The sequence below is a fragment of the Lissotriton vulgaris genome, chromosome 6, assembly GCF_964263255.1.
Source record: "Lissotriton vulgaris chromosome 6, aLisVul1.2, whole genome shotgun sequence".
NCBI lineage: Eukaryota > Metazoa > Chordata > Amphibia > Caudata > Salamandridae > Lissotriton > Lissotriton vulgaris.
In genome coordinates this window covers 762,450,542-762,472,687 of record NC_141694.1, presented here as the reverse complement: position 1 = coordinate 762,472,687, position 22,146 = coordinate 762,450,542, and positions in this window count along the sequence as shown.

Genomic DNA, 22,146 nt, shown 5'->3' with positions numbered 1-22,146 from the left:
TTGTACTGACGTATATCCGTAGTACACTGTACATACTCACAGGAAGTCAATTGTCCACACAACTTTCACCATTTGCCAGCCCAAGCAACAATCATTGGTAGCCAACTAGTTCATCATGGTCAAACGTTGATTAGAACTTGTTTGGATGTGTGATATCGGACAAGGTGCACCTCAATGTGGAACATATTTTTATTGGCCAGATACAACCTGGTACATCAACACAGACTATAATTATCTCACACAGTACTGAAAGGCAAAAACAACAGACTATTATGTCTGAAGAAAGTGCGTGCCAGGGAGTTCAGCAATATTTACATGTCAATGTCTGTCACACCATCATATGTCTGGTGATGTCACAATTCTGCAAGTCCTCTCTGTGAATGACATGGCAAAGTACCCTGGAAAAAAGCATAAAGAGGAGAGTTTAGCAATCACAAATAATGTACCACAAGTCAGAGAAGCATGATATCTCAACCCTGTACATGTACATTTGAATATTTCAATAACCAGTCTCCAAAATACTGCAGGACATGCATCTAACACTCTCAAGCATACATTCACATTGTCCACCAACTATACAACAACAAGCAATGGTGGTTAGTCAACACCTCTCATTGCATACTTACAGTCATGTGAAAATGTTGTGGATAAGCTGTTGTCTATAATCCTCTCCATCATCATCATCACTGATGGGATATAAATACGATTAAATACATGTTGTTGGCCTAATATTTACAATATAACCCTATAACTGCACGTTAGTCTTGTATTATTCATGCTATATTATTATAGTGTGGAACGATTCACTTCAGTGTTGTCTAAACCTATTGGTGTGACCAGAGCCAACCTGTTTCGATTCTCCGTGTTAAGTACTGTTTCCCTGAAAACACGTGATTAGGCTTTCTGTACAAAACCATGGTGGCAGACTTGGCTGTCTGCTCCACTTGCTAGTTTGTAGCTCGGGAAAACCCAAGGTCACACCTGCCCTTCTTGTGGGATGCGCACATTCTAGCAGAGCCCGTTCTTGTACTCCCCGAGCTACAGATAGAAAGGAAGGCGCCTCGCTGCCCTGCCCCCGAAATAGCTTAGGCTTAGCTACGAGTAATCAATTGTGCCTTATATGGGTCTTCCTGCTGGCTCACTGACAAGTTGTATCTTTCCTAGTAAGGTTATATTGTACTGTGTGTGAAACGTATATATGCTTTGCCCTGTTTGTATGTAGGCAGTCTCCTCTGCGCACCTCCTAGGGTCGTGTAGACTGAGGCTCCCCTGTCAGGGCCTGTATCTGCAGAATAAACGATTGAACCTTCTCCATTGCCGACTGACTTATTATTTCTGAATAAGGTATATGGGCTATTGGTGAGTATAGTCCATTAGTATAACACAATTTGGTTACTTCAGTTGGCGACTCCGCCGGGTCTCCGCAATAGGGTCGTCCCCTCCTGTAAACAGGAGGAGAAGGGACAGGGAGGAGTTCTGGCCGAGTGGGTGGACGGAAAGAGAATCCTGATTTGAAACGCCCGTTTGGTGATACAAAAACAAGAAATTCCTCTTTCGAGCCCAGTGTCCCTCCCAGCTGCTGACGACCCTACGCCGGAGTCCTACGGGCTTAACCCGAGAGAAGAACAGACTGTGCCGGTTTGTCTAGGAGTTGGCAGTGGAGAATTCGCAATCAACCTGAGTGCACCAGGTGAGTGGATTTCTGATTAAATTGAATAAAAAACACTTGAAAGAAGTGTTTCCTCTGTAGCGGTTAACTGCATTCTGAAGGTGGCCGGGGAAGCCGGACCATGAAGGGAATCTGAGGGTCTGACGTGGCGGCGAAGTGGCTGAATGGGTAGATGCCTCACAGACTTATTTGGTGAAAACTTGAGATTACATCTGGTGCCTTAGCGGTGTACTAAGTTACTCGCTCGGCCGAATCCTCTTCGGGAAAGCCCTGGGGGCAACTGGGTAAGCTAGGGTTCTGGAGCTGCGTGTCCAGATGCCCGGCCCAACCGGAACAGGACCATGGGATGGCCTGTAAGAGGGGTTGTGGATCGCCTACCAGGTGATCTCAGAACAGTCTAGCGACTGTTCCTTTTGTTGTTGAATTCTGTTGGTCTGGAATTCTGTTGAATCGGTTCCCCGAACAGGAGTCGACGGGCTCTGTTCGTTCTGAAGACATGTCATCTGCATAAAACTAGTAATCAGTACTGGAAAAAAGGTTATTGCCTTGCGACGCTTTACAGCACATTATTATGAGAAAATACCTGAATATGAGAGTGTGAGTGGTGAAGAGGACGCCTCCGAATATGAATGGTTCTGGAATATACGAGTAGAATTGTGTGCACATTGCAATAATGTCTTGTTTTAGTAAAATATGTTTTGGGTGCTGCTGTCGGCGAAATAAAAAGCTGGTAGAAAGACAGCCTGCCCCTCCCGAGGGCAGCCCCAGTTTTGATATGTATGTGAAACACGGTCTTACACCAATCCTGTTTAATACAATTTGGAACAGGTATACCAAAGATAATTCCGATTTGCAAATGGCCTCTAATGGGGTCGTTTGATGAGAAAAAGATTAATTACGTCCAAAACAAACTGTTTATGAAGAAAAGCCGCCAGTCTATGTTTGACTCCTTGAACCTATGGTTGAGGGAGGCTTAACGACGACGGATAAGGGAAGAGAAATTGGGAAAGCTTAAATCAGGACAGACAGTTACCCAGAAAGCTATAGCTTATGATAAAGGAAAGGTGGCGGAGAATATCGCACAAATAGATAGGCAGTTCCGTTTAGAGATGGACAAAAGTTATGTGACTCGACCCGAGGCTGGAGATGAAATAGAGGATTTATTAGAAGCCCGACCACCTCCTCCTTATGCCCCACAGGGATTGTATCAAGCCATACCTTTGTTACTGGCGGGCCAAATTGGAGCAGCATCGGCCGCGGGAGCACCGGTAACGGCTCCCACGGCCCCTGCTGACAGATCACTACGAGACGCGTTACTTCCTCCTCCCACTCTCCGACCAACTACCTCGCCTTTAGTATCTTTACAGCCGGACGTGGCTGTCCCTTCCCCTTTGCACCCTGTATTCCTCTCCCCTCCGACTCAGACCGCCTTAGATCCCCGATATACGGCGTGTCTAGATACCACACCCAAACGTCTTAGGCCAGACTTGAGTGATCAGCGAGTCTATACTAGGTCGTCATTGGGTACAGAAGAAAGAAAGATCATAGTGACTCAGGCATCCCAGTGGATGCGGAATGCCATTTATACCTTGGAGGATATTTGGAGCACCATGAAATATTTTAAACCAGTAGCACAGCAACTGGCTTTGGAGAATATGGCAATCCGATTGATTTCACTATGGGAACAGTGTTTTGAGGAAGGACTACCTCCTCAAATACTGTACGATATAAGAGATCGAGCTTTTAAATTTCAATTACAAGCTGATGAGGTATATCAGAACGTAGCTACTTTGGTGCATTACCGTGAACCAATGCACCGAAAGTGTGCTGATTGAGGAGCACAGCACCCCATGAGAGAGGTGCATCCCCTCTTCTATCCTGAATTGCCTGAATTAAAGGATGCCGGTGGCCAGGTGACTAGTGCTCGCATGGACGCTAGGGTTCGGGAACAATGGGTTTATACCCCTTGGAAACGAAGCGAGGTCCTGACCCTAAAAGCTCAGCTCCCTGACCCTCGTAAATATCCCACTGCTTATTATAAGAAATTGATTGAAACCGCTAATTTGGCTATCATGACAATACCCGATATCGAGCTGTTCTTTGGCCTTTTGATTCCAGTGGACATTTGGAGACAAACTCATGACACAAACCATGCACCCGAGTTAGGTGGGACATGGGACCAATTGAAAACATGGGACAGGGAACGAAAGCCTGGAGACAAACCTCGAGATGAGGTGCTAGCAGTACCAGCTAAGATCATTGCTTATATGCAGACTCTCCTCCCTCCTAGAAAAGTCGATTGGGACAAACTAACTGCCTGTAGACAGAAAAAGGATAAACGCGTTTCAGATTTCTTTACCAGGTTTGAGAAAGTCTTTATAGACTTTAGTGGGCAAGACCTATGCACAGAAGGTGGGGTACGGTTGTTTGTAAATAGGTTTGTTACAAATTTGCTCCCCGAAGTTATGTCCCGTCTCCAAGCATCCGAAAGCACGTGAACTACTGCTGCCCCGTCAGTAATTCTCAGTTTGGCCCAATATTATGAACATCGAGAGAATGAAAGTAAAGAGAAATCAGAAAAGAAGACTAAGGATTTGAAAACTAGAGTTTTGTTACAGCAAGTCAGCAGGAGACAGAGCACAGGACGAGGAAGGCGTGGCTCATCCCCGAGGGGTGCAATGGCAGGAAGAGGTGGAGGAGGACCTCCGTACATTGGTATTAATCAATGTTCCTATTGTAAAGAGGAAGGGCACTGGAAGGCAGATTGCCCTCAGTGGCTGGCAAAGTATGGAGGTAATAGAGGACGAGGTAGAGGGCGGGGGAATATAGATCGGAATAGTATGAGACGAGCAGAAATGCAACATGAGGATTCCAGGAAGAATTATTTTGACAATCCCCAAAACAGACAGTACTACAACGAAAATTATAGGGATGATGAGTATAGCGGACAGGATTATGCATGAGACAGCCAAGGACAGAGCGGGGACCACTTTACAGTACCAGTTGACCAGGGGGGACCTTATGTACAAGGGGAACTGTTAGGAACATCGGGAAAATATTTAGTGGGCCCTGGGGCAATGAATAGCTCACTTGCCCATACACTGGTCCTATGGGCCCCTCTGTCTGGCCAAAATAACGTATCGGTGGGATTCTCTGGAATACCTGTGGTAAGCCCCGTTTCCAAACCTCTGCCCTTCACTATAGGCCCCATTTGTATACACTCGCCTTTTCTGGTAACTTCAAATTGTGGAGAAAACCTTTTGGTTCTGGATATTTTGAAAAAGTTACATGCTCGAATTTATTGCACCCCCGATGGTGTCTATTTGACAATGAAGAACCCACCCCCGAAGGCAGGTCAATATTTTGCTAAAAATGAAAGCCTTCCCCCTGAATTTTCTATGATTCCTCAGACACTGTGGGCTACAGGAGACAGCGATGTTGGTCTGTTAAGAATAGCCCCGGTGTCAATAACCTTGAAACCTAATGTCCAGCTGCCCCGCATTCCGCAGTATAAAATTTCATCAGAAGGTGAACAGGCCATGTTGCACATTATTTGTTGATGGTGCCCCGGATTATAAAAATACGTATCGTTTTGTGATTGACCTTAAAGAGGTAAATAAAATTGTGATTCCACAATATCCGGTGGTACCTGATATAACTGCTATTCTGACAATGATCCCCCCTACAGCTCAGTATTTTTTGGTGATAGATAAAAAAAATGCTTTCTTCAGCATTCCAATTCATCCCGATAGTAGACATATCTTCGGATTCTCATTGGCTGGCCGAAGCTTTAGATTTACACGCGCCCCTCAAGGCTATACAGAAAGTCCTAGCATCTATAGCCAAGCCTTGAGAGCAGTCCTTGATGAATTAATTTTCCAGCGGGGAATACGATCATCCAGTATGTGGATGATATTTTGGTGGCCTCCGACACAGAGGAAGGGTGCAAAGAGGCCACGGTTAAATTATTGAAACATTTGGCTAAAAAAGGTAACAAAGTATCCCTTTCTAAATTTCAGTATTGTCGACAGGAAGTGACCTACCTTGGCCAATTACTGTCGAAAGCGGGGAGACGATTGACTCCAGTGCGAATATCTCTAATAACTAACATGTCTGTACCTTGTACTCAACGTGATGTTTGTGCTTTTCTTGGCATAACCTCTTACTGTCGCCAGTGGATTCCTAACTATTCACTCCTCTCTAAACCCTTGTTGCATTTGACAACCAAAGATGTGCATGAGCCCTTACCCTGGACGGATGACTGTCAAGAAGCCTTTGATTCTTTAAAGTCTTCTCTTTGTTCTGCACCTGTCTTGGGTACTCCAGATTACCGGAAGCCTTTTTCACTTTATGTGCACGAGGTGGACGGTTGTTCACTTTCAGTATTAACACAGGGTTTTGGTGGAAAACAGAGACCCTGTGCATTCTTTTCATCAGTCTTGGATAATGTTGCACGTACCCTCCCGAGTTGCCTGAGGGCCACGGCTGCTGTAGCTGTGGCCATCCGGCAATCTGATGGAATAGTTTGGAACACAGACCTCACAGTCATGGTACCGCATGCTGTGGATATTCTTTTGAACAGAACTAAGACCCAGCATCTTACGAGTGCTAGATTGACAGGGTACGAGCTGACCTTGTTTGCACCCCACATTACAATCAAAAGATGTGCCACTCTGAACCCTGCCACATTACTACCCCTCCCTTCAAATGATGGAAAGAATGATGTCCATGATTGTATATTTAGAACAGAAGAAGAAACAAAGGGACGTGTAGATCTTACTGACATCCCTTTAACTGAACCTCAAGGGGAATTGTATGTGGATGACTCCTGTTTTAAGTTACCAGATGGCAGTGCAACAGCTGCCTATGCTATCACAACATTAAGGACGGTGGTGGAGACCGCAAGGATTTCCCGTCACTCAGCCCAGGCAGCTGAACTAATAGCCTTGTTAAGAGCATGCGAATTGAGTGAAGGGCTAAGGGTGAACATTTATACTGACAGCCAGTACGCCTTTGGCGTTGCCCATAGTTTTGGGAGGCTGTGGAGGGAGAGGGGTTTCTTCACCACACATGGCCAGAAAATTCAACATGGCCCCTTAATTGACCGATTGTTATTTGCTTTAACATTACCAGAGAAAGTGGCCATCATTAAGTGCAGCGCCCATAAAAAAGTTGTTGACTCCACTGGAAAGGGAAATGCTTTTTCTGGCTCAGTAGCAAAAGAAACAGCCCAGACTAGAATGAACCCCATGCTCCCTAGCACATAGGCCCGGTGGGTAGCAGAAACATCCTTGTTTGACAATACTATCGAAAGTGTGAGAGAACTACAGAAGGAAGCAACAGTAGATAAGGTACAGAAATGGGAACAGGAAGTAGGAAAACTAGATAAGAATGATTGCTGGATAGACTTATCAGAAAAGCAGCGATGGTTACTGCCCAATGCATTAGTGTATGCTGTAGTGACAATGGCCCATGGTCCAGCTCACATAGGTGCAAAAGTTATTTGTGCCGTGTTAGACCCAGTATGGAACAACCCAAACATCTCCAAAACTGCAGCCCATATAGTGAAATATTGCCCAGTGTGTTTACGCCATAATCCTGGAGGTAGAGAATCTGTTCTGAGCGGAAATTTTGCTCCACCATCCTTGCCTTTTGAGGTAATACAAATTGATTACATCCAGATGGAAAGAGTGAATAACTTAAAATACGTCTTAGTGGTGGTTTGTGCTTTTAGCAAATGGGTTGAAGCCTACCCTACTAAGGAAGCCACTGCAGTTGCAACTGCCAAAGCCCTGGTTAAGGAATATCTGCCCCGTTATTGTTTGCCCCGTGTCATATGGTCTGACAACGGGCCCCATTTTAATGCTCAGCTGGTACAGAGCGTTTGTAAAGGGTTGCAGATAAAACAGAAGTTCCATGCTGCCAGACACCCTCAGTCGGCTGGACCAGTTGAAAAATATAATGGTACACTAAAATTAAAAATGGCCAAAATCTGTGAGAGTACTGGTCTAAACTGGCCTGATGCACTCCAATTGGCACTACTGTCTTTAAGAACCACCCCTCACACTAGAACTGGATTGTCACCCTATAAGGTGATTTTTGGGAGACCTGCCAATGTGTGGGGAGTCCCTAGACCCCGATCTTTTAGGAAAATTGATTACCCTTTGATGACAGATTACCTGTACGCCTTGACTAAAGATTTGCGTTCGATTCATCAACAGGTATCGGACACATTGCAGCCACTACCAGAGGGTCCTGGACATCGATTGGAACCTGGCCAGTGGGTAATGGTGAAGAACTACCAACGGAAATCGAGTTTGGAGCCCAGATGGTCTAAGCCCCATCAGGTCCTCCTTGCCACAACAACGGCGGTGAAAGGGCATAGACGAAAGCACTGGATTCATGTCAGTCATCTAAAATGCCTGCCGCTGCCTTTGCCGGTTGATCTGCAAAACCGAGAAGGAATTCCGAGCCAGGAAGGAGAGCTGATTCAAAGCTTTGTTCCTTTTTCCGACGCTCAAGAAGTAGGGCAACCGAGTGAGGTGTTGCCCACTGTTGAATGTGAGACAGCCCAATCAGCGGAGGCTGTCATTTCCGAGGCACTGCAAGCTCTGAATGCATCAGATGCCCTTGCAGCAGAATTGTTTTCTGACCAGGAACAACCTGGCCGTTGTAAATACGACCTGCGGCCCCGAAAACAGTGCGGTACCCCAGCTCCCGATGGTAGGAGCTAGACAGAGACTTGAGTTAGGAAACGTTGGATAGAACTACTGGGGTACTGAGCGAGACACTGGACTGAACCCGTTGAGAGCTTGGAACATTGTGTTAAATAGCTCTGTTCAGAAAGAAAGATTGAGTTAAGGGCCGCGGTTTACCATTGAGATCTTGTTCTTTTTGATGAACGATAGGAGTCTGTCTGTGAGGCTCTAACGGACACAGGGAGAACATCCCTTAGTGGGAAGAAGAACCCTCTGGTGGTGTGCGTGCTCTTGTGGATACCAAGTTTAGTTTTTGGACTTTTAGAGAGGATCCGAGTTAGAATTTGGACTTTTAGAGAGTATGTTTCCTTTTGCCCGATTTGTCATGGAAGACGAACGACCAATTGTCCCACGATGGTATATTGATAATATGCAATCGTTTTCCGGATGGACCCCCAGAGTGAAGGTGGCATTCGTTGCTTTTATTGTTATAATTACAGTAATTTCAATGTGTGTGTTTGTGTATCTGGAATTTCAGCAACCTGTACCGAAAATGTTAGGAACTCCCCCTGCCCCAGAAGAACATCTTTTCTATTCCTTACCTCCATATAAGGCTAGACACAGAGAAACATATGCTAAAAAAGTTTTTATTGAAATGTCAGACCCACAGTACTACCAACAAGACGAATTGCTGGGTCTGTGGGCTACTCCCGTCTGTAATGCATCAACATGAATTATTCATTTCCCTGCCTTTATCCCACTTAGCTAGCTGTGAAGCATGGTTTCAAATATTGTCATTAATGTATTCTCATTATATAGCTGAACCTAAGATATATACTGAAAAAGACTATGAGGCCATTCTGAAATATATAGAGCGACACCAAGGATTTGATGCTGAAGATGCTGGAGGAGAGGGATCTTTAGACCCAAATGCTTGTATGAATGTATACACTGAATATGAAAATGCTACCTGGTTAAAAGAGGAAATGCAAGATTTTGAACATTTCCATTCCACCATGTATTTTCAGCATTTTAAAGAACGAAATGTCACAAACGACAATGCTTTGCCCATCCCCATTATAAACAGCATATCCCCTTTTTGTATACAGGGACGGGGTCATATTAAGGTAGGACACAGTAAATGTAATTATACTTATACCCTGTATACATTCAGCACACCTCCTGTGATTACTCCCCCTAATGTATATTTTGTATGTGGTGAAAACGCGTATACTTGGCTTCCCCGGGGATGGGCGGGACGGTGTTACCTCTCATTTCTCTACCCTCCAGTTTGTATTGCCCCATTTGATTATCACAAGACCCATCAATTAGCTACACGAGAGATAGAATCTAATAGAAGCATTAGGAGCTTTGATACTGATAGTACAGATCAGACTGACACCTCTTTGCAACAGTTTGAAGATATTTCTAAGGGTCTCACTCCCTTTTGGGGACCGATTTTTAATAGTCGTAGTATACGACGCCTGTCAAGGATAGTGGAAAATGTGGTTCAGACCACAGTTGGGATTCTGACCAATATTACTGTGGAGCTTCAGGCTACGAGGCTTGTTTCGCTCCAGAACCGGATGGTTCTTGACATCATCTTAGCAGACAGGGGTGGAGCCTGTCGCGTGATCGGCAGCTCTTGTTGTGTTTTTATTCCTGATTCAGCCCCTACCATACACCTTGCCATTCAGAAACTATACCGGTTAGCTAGTGAAGCACATGTCGACAATGGTACTTGGTCCCTTAGTGGATGGTTCTGGGGTCTTCTATCTACCTGGGGTTGGAAGATATTCATGATTCTTGCTGGAGCTTTTGGAATAATATTTACTTGCTGCCTGTGTCTCCATTGTGGCCCAGCTTGCTGTTCTTTCTGTGCAGCTAGAATAACGTCCGCCTTGAAAATCTCTCGACAGGCTAAAGTAGACAAGCAAATGATTCAGAAGGAGGTCTCAGATCTTATGCAGATTGATGAGGGAGTATTTGTAGAATATATTTAGTTATATTGGCTATAGTAGGCCAAAAGGGCCGTCTGATGGGATATAAATACGATAAATACATGTTGTTGGCCTAATATTTACAATATAACCCTATAACTGCACGTTAGTCTTGCATTATTCATGCTATATTATTATAGCGAGGAACGATTCACTTCAGTGTTGTCTAAACCTATTGGTGTGACCAGAGCCAACCTGTTTCGATTCCTCGTGTTAAGTACTGTTTCCCTGAAAACACGTGATTAGGCTTTCTGCACAAAACCATGGTGGCAGACTTGGCTGTCTGCTCCACTTGCTAGTTTGTAGCTCAGGAAAACCCAAGGTCACACCTGCCCTTCTTGTGGGATGCGCACATTCTAGCAGAGCCCGTTCTTGTACTCCTCGAGCTACAGATAGAAAGGAATGCGCCTCGCTGACCTGCCCCTGGAATAGCTTAGGCTTAGCTACGAGTAATCAATTGTGCCTTATATGGGTCTTCCTGCTGGCTCACTGACAAGTTGTATCTTTCCTAGTAAGGTTATATTGTACTGTGTGTGAAACGTATATATGCTTTGCCCTGTTTGTATGTAGGCAGTCTCCACTGCGCACCTCCGAGGGTCGTGTAGACTGAGGCTCCCCTGTCAGGGCCTGTATCTGCAGAATAAACGATTGAACCTTCTCCAGTGCCGACTGACTTATTATTTCTGAATAAGGTATATGGGCTATTGGTGAGTATAGTCCATTAGTATAATACAATTTGGTTCCTTCGTCACCACTATCATCATTGACCATTCCTGGGTCCTTCATTGGAGGTACCTGCTGGACTCCTTCAACCAAAATTAGAGGTATGGTCTCACATATTGCTACATTGTGTAGCATGCAGCATGCCACGATTATCTTGTACACCTTTCCTGGGGCATATTGGACGGCTCCTGGAGTTTTATCCAGCTGGCGGAATTTTGATTTCAGGGTCCCAGAAATCCGCTCCACTACGTACCTGGTCTGGTCATGGGCCTCATTAAAGCACGCTTCTGCTGGGGTGACTAGGTTGTGCAATGATGTCAGTAACCATCACTGGTTGAGGTATCCAGAGTCTCCTAAACTGAACACAAAAAAAGAGTTCAGTTTTCAAAAACATTTCATGATCTGACATACAACTAACACACACTACAAAATTCATATACATCACCCACCAACAAGCCAGGACCGTTCAGTTTGCAGCTGACTCACCAAATGTGGGATGCTGCTGTTACACTGGATATATGTGTCATGTGCAGCCCAGGAAATCAGGTACAGGCACGTGAAATGCACACCTCAAGCAAAAGCCCCACCTGGACATTGATGGAGTGGAAATGTTTCCTGTTGAATACACTTGTTCATTAGCCTGTGGTGGTATGAAGATAACATGAGTGGCATCAATTGATCCAATTAGAAGGGGGTATCCTAATGCATAGAAATCACCCTTGATGTCAGACAATTCTCCAGGTTTTGGAAACTTGACATGGTGGTCCATATATTGGGCCAATGCCTGCAACACATGACAAAGAATATTACTAAACATGGGCTGGTACATTCCCCCAGATGTTGCCACTGTGTACTGGAATGCTCCCATGGCAAATAAAGGCAGTTCACCTTGGGGCTTTGTGCTGTTGGATACGTGCACTGAGGCTGCAAATAGGGTGACAAATGCTGGCCCAATTCATCAATTGTTGCCCTTGTACTTCTTTATGATGTATCACTCTTCCAATGTTTGTAGGTCTGGAAAGGGCCTGTACACGGGAGGCTGTCTTCTGGCCCCTCTGTGAAACCTATGCATAGAGTATATACACAGTTGGTGTTAGTTCACAATGTACCAAGCAACATGCACTTAGACCAACAGCAAAGAGCAGTTAACCACACAAAACGCTCCATGTCACTGAAAAACAAATTTCAAGTATCAATGTTAACCTTAGATACATATTACAACATACAGGTCATTGCTAAACAGGTTTGAAAGGCTTGGAAACAGAGCAATTACAGTGCAGTAGTGTAATCATCATTAGAGTCAGTTATTGTTCATGTAAATCAAGCAGAACGTACTCTAAAAATTGCAGGTCAAGAAGCATAGACATGTTTGTGAGATCAATTATATGGTTCATATGTACACACAATAGGATCCTGTAATGCGTAACATCTGGGACACCACATACATCTAGTGTATCAAAATGCAGAATATGCACACTAATGTTACAGGGTACCCACTGTCACGTTGTCATATCTGCATTCCACAAACAATTACATACACAATTTACAATGTAGAAGTGTCAGAAAATGCAGTTGAATACTGAAGGATAGCATACAAAGAAGCCCCAGAAATTCACATATCAGAGCTAAGCGTATGCGTCTGCTTAATTTCAGAGTGTAGTCATTCCTAAGAAATGTAGTATCCAGGACTAGAAACACACACCACCTTTCCAGTCTCACATCACACAGATTGCACACTGGGTCACACCATCCTGTAACGCAGTTATTGGATGAACAGTGTACTTGGAATGCATCAAAAATGCATTTTGACTGTGCTCAACCATAAGATGGCCTAGGAGGCAAAATGAAGTATTTTTATATCATGTTGTGATTATCCTCTCAATCAGTGTGGCTTGTGCCCCTCAAGGTTAGGTCATTATGGGAGTGTTAACATTTCAGTTAGATGTCCGTTTTACCAGAAAAATGATTCATCCAGCCAAGGAATATCACAAACTTACAACATTTACAAAAGTGTTTGCACCGCCGACTGATTTTTCAAAAGTTGCTGCAGGCGCATCGTAACTGAATCGGACACAGCCATGGAATGATAGTTGTTATGGGGACAGTCGCGGAGCTCAGATTGAGGCCCCATTGGGTGTGAATCGATGCAGTAAACTTTCATTATCCATGTATCAAAGTTACTCGTGGTCCGCTGATATTTATTTTAAACCACGTCATAGGCGTGCCGTCAGTAAGCAATGGTATGCATTGGATGGTTTCAGAAAAAGCAACAGACGCAGACCAATCTCTTTGGCCGCATGGACTGAAGACCGTCTTTGTGGGCTAATTTTAAGTCTGTCGGTTCCCTTTAGAGTTCACTTGCCTGCACTAACTGCATGATTCCAGGACCTCCCCATCGCTCCGCTGATGTCCACATCCTCTGGGAACTACTATGTCTCACTGAACAGGGAACTGGGCCCCAGCCTTCTCAGCTGCGGAGAACAATATGCTGCAGAAAATGCTCCTGCCCCTATACAGACAGCTCTATGGCACAACAGTGGAGCAAGTGAGTGACTATCAGACAGTATTGTTAGTTTACATATGCAATAACCATGCACTTCTGGCATTAGGAATCCAAGAGACAACCATTTAAACAGGATTTTAAAAGTGTGCAGCTGTTCTTGGCAAGTACAATGCTGTAGAACTGTATGTACTGGTGTTAATACCACATCACATCACTGTTCTCATGGGAAAGAGTCATCATTGTGCACAGAATGCCACTTTGCTAACTTTTAGACAGTGTTGGCAAGTTGTTCATGACCTAGGTGTACCAGTATTTGTATATGTACATGTTGCATGTGAACTAAGGGCCTCTCACGATTTCATCCTTACAGGTCAACCTGTGGAAGAACATCGCCCAGAAGGAGCGCTCTATGGGGGTCACCCGTCAGCGCAGTGCCCACTGCAGGGAAAGGTGGCAGGATTTGAGAGGTTGGACCTGGAAGATCGTGAGAGTCCAGCTGGACTTGTGACCTCCAGGCAAGAGGGGTGTGTGCCGCACCCTGACCACCCTAATGCGACTCATCCTTGTGGTGGTCCTCCCCGACCTGAATGGGCAGTTGAGAGCCAGATAGAAGAAAATACGGGGTGAATATGTTCCTTTTTATCCCATGCATCTGCAACTATCTTAGCCTGATGTCCCTTTTTTAGTTTGTGGAACACACAAACCACTGTTCAGTGTTAAAAGATGCATATGCACCAGAATAAGTTGATGCATGATTATGCCCCTTTCATCTGGGACGTGAGGATAAAAGGGTCAGGGTATTGACAGTTCTGCCATGCTATTGTAATTGGAACGCATAAGAACAACATGTGCATGGAGATAACCTTCAGAACTATTGAAAATGCTCAAATGTGTCAGCATATTGACAAATGTCTGGACTTTTCTCTGTGTGGCCCCACCAACTCTGTAAAGTATGTTGATGTTGAAAAACTCAACTGTGAAATCAAAACTATACATCCAGGCAGCAGGTAATGTCTCTGTTGAGTGCTTGGTGAGGAGTGATGGGTTAGTGTGCCCATGTTAGGTCACAGCACTGGTGGCCAGTGCACTCCAATGTCTCAGATGGGCAAATTACAGGTTTGGTAGCTTATGTCAGCAGTCACACTGGCCTATCGCTTGATTGGGTGTAAGTTTCCATCCTCTCTATGCCAAAACTGAGTCCATGTTTCTGACTCTGTAATAGTGACACTACATGCCATCCAGTGGCTAACCAAGTAGGTCTCTGGTGGAAACAGGGTTTTGATTGAAAAGATTGATGTTTGATACACATTTGCAGAGATTTTGTAGCTGTAAATGTTCTTAAATGGTCAAACATGATGCTTTGAAACCATGATTTGGTTGCCTTACTGTTAGATTCAGAGATGTCACATGAGCATCGTTCGGAAGTGCTTTACAAAAATGATATGAAATCAACAGCATTGAAGCTGTGCAAAGTGTGCACGATGCAATATCATTATTATTATTATTATTAAATGGGATTTTTAGTGCGCACAGCTCCCACAAGCGGTATCTGGACGCAGGAAGAGACAACAGTAGAGAGCTGCAGTGGACAGCTAAAAAAAGCCATGTTTTCAGTTTCTTACGAAAGGTAAATAAGGAGTGACAATTCCTAAGAGAGACCGGAAGAGAATTCTAGAGTTTTGGGCGCAGATACGGAAACAAAATGGGATTTTTAGTGTGCACAGTTACCAAAAGCGGTCTCCGGGTGCAAGAAGAGACAACAGAAGAGCGCCGAAGTGGTCAGCTAGAAAACCCATGTTTTCAGTTTCTTTCGAAATATAAGTAAGGAGTGAAAATTCCTACGAGAGTCCGGAAGAAAATTCCAGAGTTTCGGGCCAAAATAGGCAAACAAATGTCATTTCATCCAAACAAGATGATACCTGGGCATTGTGAACACTTCAAGAGGGTGGATGATCTAAACTGTCAGTTAGGCACAAAGGGTGTTACCAGACCTTGAATATATAAGGGGGCCAAACAATGTCAGGCCCTTAACATGTAGCACAAAGCCTTGAATTTGTTACACTTCTCAATCTTAAGGCAGAGCAATTCATGAAGCGGAGGAGAGGCTTAGGCATTTCTAGGCAGCCTGAAGAGTAGGTGAGCTGCTGCATTCTAAATGATTTGTAAACAACAAATCAAAGATTTATCAATAAATAAGTGAGGGACATTAAGACTTGGCCTTTGTAAATGTGGTCTTCTGCAGTGTTGACAAAAGGGTAAGAAGTGCTGAATACACATTTACAAGTAATATGTTCAGGACTAACAGTTTGTACAGATGATGCATTCAGACGGCTAGTGGCATAGTGATCCACATGAAGCATGAGGAAGATGCAGTCATTGGACTTGGCAGTGTGACGATCTGCATTTACATGGCAAACTTGTAAAATGTATGCAATGTGGACATACATCTGACTCATCTTTCTAACTCTGTGCATTAATGACACACACCTGTGGAGCAGATAACTTTCATCCTAGATATGCCTACTATCTTAGTGTCTCCACATTAAGATTAAGACAAGTGACCTGACAAACAACTACTTCTGCTACTGGACACATTAGCAAAATAAATATGATTTGTGTGATATTGCCCGTTCAATGACTATACCAGCTTGATATATAACAATGAAGATATGTGACCTGTAACAATAGACCTACTGGTTCCCAAGTTGATGAACAGAGATTACAGAATCAATACTATGTCTCAAATAAATTGTGTGACTCCCATTCCCTTTATAAGGTCTAAACTCCCTTGCATTAGATGAGACAGGTATGTCATGACACAAGGCCATCAGTAGCGAAAGACAATTCATCAGCTGATACATAGTAATTTACGATGAAGACATTGTGGATGAGGAAGTTAAATTTCCTGCACACAATGTCGTTGACATCATCATGTGTGAGGGTGCACAGGTTTACTTGCATTCTAACATGTGGTATTTACGGAACAGTATCAAGTATTTTACCTACAAGTCCGATTGATGTAGTTATGTAATCTCAAAACAGTTGTGATGAAACCTATCTGATATATACATATGGACGATTCTTGTGATTAATTTTTATTCTTGTTCACAGCACCAGATCCGGCCATAGAAGGAGACAGCACCACTGATGTTGGGGAAGCAGCTTTCCACAGTAGTGCCTGTGCTGAAACTGAGCAAGAGAGAACCAGTGGCATGGAGGATGAGGGCAGCCTCACTGAGGCCACGAGTGATGTAACATCTGTCAGCTTGACGACAAGCTCCAGCTCTAGTGAGGACTCCTATGTGGGGTGGATGACCCTGGAACTGTATCCACTCCATTAGATTCCACCACTACCCCTACCATCTCCACTCTCCCAGCTGCTCCCCGGCCCCATGTCTGTGGCCACTATCCTAGCGCAATGCACCTCACCCCCTGACTCTGTATCCCTTACTAGCCTGAGTGTGGAGGCCATTGACCTCCTGAGGAAGATCTCTGTGAGGCAGACAGCAGTGCTGAATGCCCTCCAGGTGCATGCCAATCACCTTACCCAAATGGTATCTTTCCTGGAGGGCATTCACTCAGACAGGCCTGCTAAACAGAGATCCAATCAGGCTCTAACCTTCACACTGACAGCAGCACTGTCCCACCCTCTAATACCTCTCTGCCATCCACAGTCCCGAGTACCCTCCCTGTCCAAAGCACATGCAAATATAAACATGCATTGACCTCAACATCCACACGCAGCACACAAACATACTGAGACACAATTGTTGTATGTGTTAGTTGCATGTGTACACAGCATATGGTATATGAATTGTTGTCACACAATTAGAATGCTAGTCATGACATGCTGTGATTGTAGAGTTGTACAATAGCTAGCATTCTAATGTACATATCAATCTGGCCTTATGCCACAGGTAGAGTGGGAGAGTCTGGGCATGCCCCTAATCAGTAAACTGGACATAACCCACATCATGCTCATGTGATGTTCCTTTGGATTCTGTATTGGGGCACACATTGCCCTGCCTTTGCTCATACAGCCAGAGACATGATGCATCAGACCAGAGTATGGTAAGCAGCAGGATAGGGGATGTATGGCCTATCCTAGGCTATTGTTAGTTGCAATTTGTTGTCCCAGCTTTTCATTGAGGATTTGTGAGATAAGTGAAGGTGAGTGTCTATATGGCCAGCAAGTATTTGTGACTAGCTAACTGTGACCAAGACACAATGCGTAGTACTTCCGGGTTGTGGTTTTGTGGTTCATTCTACTTGTTTTTTTGCATTTTGACTTGCTTTATGTTGTTCCGTCGTTCACACTTATTGTGCATTTTAGTGTGACGAGGGTTGGTTTGTGTCGAGTCATAGGAATGTGTATCATGAGTATGTGTCTACCTTTTCCACACAGATGAGAAACTTGTTAGTGCATTTCACATATAGGCACTAGTTCTAAATGTTGTAGTTTCAGGCATATGATGCTTCTGAGATAGAATATGATGCATAACATTGTACATAAGATGGCAGACAGTTTGTATTTGCCAAAGGCTGTGATAGTCATATCAGTTAAGTGACACACATGTGACCTAGCTCCATAGGGATTAGGAGTTGTCACAATTCTGTCAGAAGTGGATTGTGCTTGTTATATCCAAGAAATATAATCTACTTGTTCAAGAACACTGGTGGGTGCTACATGGATTAAGTGTGTCATCTATGTTTGATAGATTTATCCAAACTCTATTCATTTCAACAGGTATTTTTTTATGTACATCAAATTGCCCTGTGGGGAATGCTAGGCTATGTCAAGTCATGTTAGTACTTTATGAGTGAACAACATTTGTCGGCGCTTGGTCATCCAATGTCCCTTTTAGCCCCCTCATGTGACACAGCTGACAGTACACTTTTTCTTGATGACAATGCATGGCAGCAATCTCATTCTTGGCTCAGTAAATGCAAGCTGACTGACCTCAGTCATTGCCAACAGGAGTGGTATAGAGTAGATTTAGTTCAGGGTGAATACTGTCTGTCAGTCCAAGCTGACACTGCCCGTGGACAATTTCCCAGGGCCTCACAAAGGCTAATGCCTACAGAGACCAGCAACAGAGCACTGACTTTTGTGGGCTGTCAGTGTTACAAACTACAGGTGGACAGACCTCTCCCTTGGGTTTTTCAGCTACAGTGCATCAGGGTAATGCGCAATGAACACACAACAACCCTCACCTGGGCCACTTAGAAATGGGCTGAGATGTCAATTTCTTTGGCACAAACAGCCTTTCAGTTTACAGACTGGAATGAGAATGTTTTACTTGAGATTAATTTCCTTCCAGACTTGCCTTGCTGTCACTCCTCACTTATGCACACAATGCATCATCAACATTACAACATATAGCCACATCACTTGACGGTGTTATAGATGTGACCGTCACCTGCCCCTGCCTGGAAGAACATCGGGGAATCCTATGATACACCCACATAACTGACGTCTGACAGCCATTATGGCATCCTGGTACAATGGGCACTGTTCAACAGGAATGAGGGCAGAGGAAAAAGTGGAGAATGGATGATATTTTGGTTTTTATTCTCCCTTTTCCACTGACAAATATTTTGATTGTACAAGCTAGGACTATACTATTTTACCCACTCATCATTTTTAGTTGAGCATATGATAGGTGTGTATGTAGTCATTTGTGTATTGAAAACAATGGAGTTGTTTTGAGATATTTTTTATGCCGGCCAAGATCATGCAGAGATGAACTTGGAGGGTTGTTAAGGCTAGCGAATTGGTCTGTGTTACATGTGGCCAGCCAAGTGGACTGTGACTGCACAGAAATGTTGTGGGACCGTCTGATGTACAGGTGCTATAGCAACCTGTATTACACCCATGCTCTAAATTGACAGTGTTAAAGATTGCAGGGATTTGTTAGCATGAGCTGAAAGCCATTTTGTATTTGTCAGCCATTTTAGGTAGCCATGTGCTCGCCATGTGCTGTTTCCCTCTTCAGAGTCTTGCACATGTTCAGAAGGGCCTAGCTAGTAGAATGCACCTGCTCCTGTTGTATAACCGTCAGGCTATTTTTGCTGCTGTATGGAGAAGTAACTCTCCTCCCACTTTGTTGAGCAAGCAGATCTTGCATGCCCATATTAGGCATTTTGCATGCTTACATTGCCAGGACCTCCCCTTGTTCTTATGCGGACTATGTAACCCTAAGCATATATAAGGCCCCTGTTTTCTGTACTCATTAGACTGCCTCATACAGTTGCTAAGGGTTCTGTGTGACATAGTCTCCCTCATCTGAGGTGAATAAATGTTCCAATTTCTTCTTTGTTGGTTTAAAAGGACCAGGTATCAGTGAGACCCCTGATAAGGTTTCTATGTTCTTCAACAGGCAAGGGAGGAGGTGGGGGTTGGACAAGTTGCACATGTTGTTGGAGAGGTAAATGTTTTAGGGGCTGAGTTAGCTAAACAAGGGGTGAGAGTGGGTAGTGTTTCCATTTTGGACATGGAGGGATGACTCAGCCATGATAGGAGCAGAACAATTAAAAATTTAGATAAGAGTGGAAGGGAGGAGTTAAGGTCAAAAGCAGACCCCCAGGCACTGTAAAATCGAGCATGGAAATGGACACATCAGCCTTGCTGTACCAGCACACCTTTTAAACTAAAACTTGTATCTGTTTTTAAAATATTGTCACACTCACTTGAGTAATTTGATTCACCTGTCTGTGCTTCCCTGGTCCGCCGCGGCTTGTGCTGTTTGTGCGGAGGGCTAGGCACCATCTTAATACGCTTCTTGCCGCTGCCTTCCCGCCACAGCTGATAAAGGCAGGTCAGCATTCCACCCTCGCTGTTGCGGTCCCGCCCAATTCCCAGTCAAAAGGTGGTGCGCCGAGCGGACGCGCGCAGCGGACCCCCAGGCACTGTACAATCGAGCACGGAAACGGACACATCAGCCTAGCTTTACCAGCGCGCCTTTTAACTAAAACTTGTATCTGTTTTTAAAATATTGTCACACTCACTTGAGTAATTTTATTCACCTGTCTGTGCTCCCCTGGTCCGCCGCGGCTTGTGCCGTTTGTGCGGAGGGGTGGGCACCATCTTAGTACGCTTCTTGCCGCTGCCTTCCCGCCACAGCTGACAAAGGCAGGTCAGCATTCCACCTTCGCTGTTGCGGTCCTGCCCACTTCCCAGTCAAAAGGAGGTGCGCACAGCGGATGCGCACAGCGGACCCCCAGGCACTGTACAATCGAGCACGGAAACAGACACATCAGCCTCGCTGTACCAGCGAGCCTTTTAAGCTAAAACTTGTATTTGTTTTTAAAATATTGTCACACTCACTTGAGTAATTTGATTCACCTGTCTGTGCTCCCCTGGTCCGTCGCAGCATGTGCCGTTTGTGCGGAGGGAAAGGCACCATCTTAGCACACTTCTTGCTGCTGCCTTCCCGCCACATCTGACAAAGGCAGGTCAGCATTCGACCCTCGCTGTCGCAGTCCCGCCCACTTCCCAGTCAAAAGGAGGTGCGCCGAACGGACGCGCGCAGCGGACCCCCAGGCACTGTCCAATCGAGCACGGAAACAGACACATCAGCCTCACTGTACCAGTGCGCATTTTAAACTAAAACTTTTATCTGTTTTCAAAATATTGTCACACTCACTTGAGTAATTTGATTCACCTGTCTGTGCTCCACTGGTCCGCTGTGGCTTGTGCCATTTGTGCGGAGAGGGAGGCACCATCTTAGCACGCTTCTTGCCGCTGCCTTCCCGCCAGAGCTGACAAAGGCAGGTGAGCATTCCACCCTCGCTGTCACGGTCCCGCCCACTACCCAGTCAAAAGGAGGTGCGCCAAGTGGACGCGTGCAGCGGCCCGCCAAAGGCAAGCCCATCTGCGCCTGTCTGCGCCAGATCGACGCCAGACGCCAGACACCCAGCCCTTTTTGTCCTCTATCTCCCCTCATATTTCTTACTCCCTGCTCCTGGTATGGCCATTCTTAAATATACTAGCCATGAACTATGCCTTTTGAAGAAAGCGTCTCCCTGTGCCCAGAATAACTGTCAAACTAAACTGACTGGGATCCACAATACCATACCTGACTCCCACCCACCCAATAGACACTTTATTGCAACTAAAGCTCTTAATAAAAACAACACCAACCTGAGCATTAGCCCCCCACTGAGGCCTCCCCACCTGACCTGTTTATACTGCAATGCACGCTCTTTACCCAAGCATGAATTGGACATCTGGGCCCTACTGAACTCGGAAAAACACAACCTTTTTTCATTACCGAGACCTGGCTACAAGACTCCCCCCTACCTGACATAACAACAGACCTCCCTCCCAACTATCATTTAATCAATCAGGACAGGAAGGACAGAAGAGGGGGAGGACTTGCGATTGACTTCAATAGCAAAATGAAAACTCACATAATCGAATCCCACCAGTCAGATTGGGGCAAACTATGCATTTTCACCATAGAGCTCTCTGATAAAGTGTCACGAAAGGAGCCCTCCTCTACCGTACTCCTGGCACAAAAACCCACTTTATCAACAAACTGTCTGAAATAA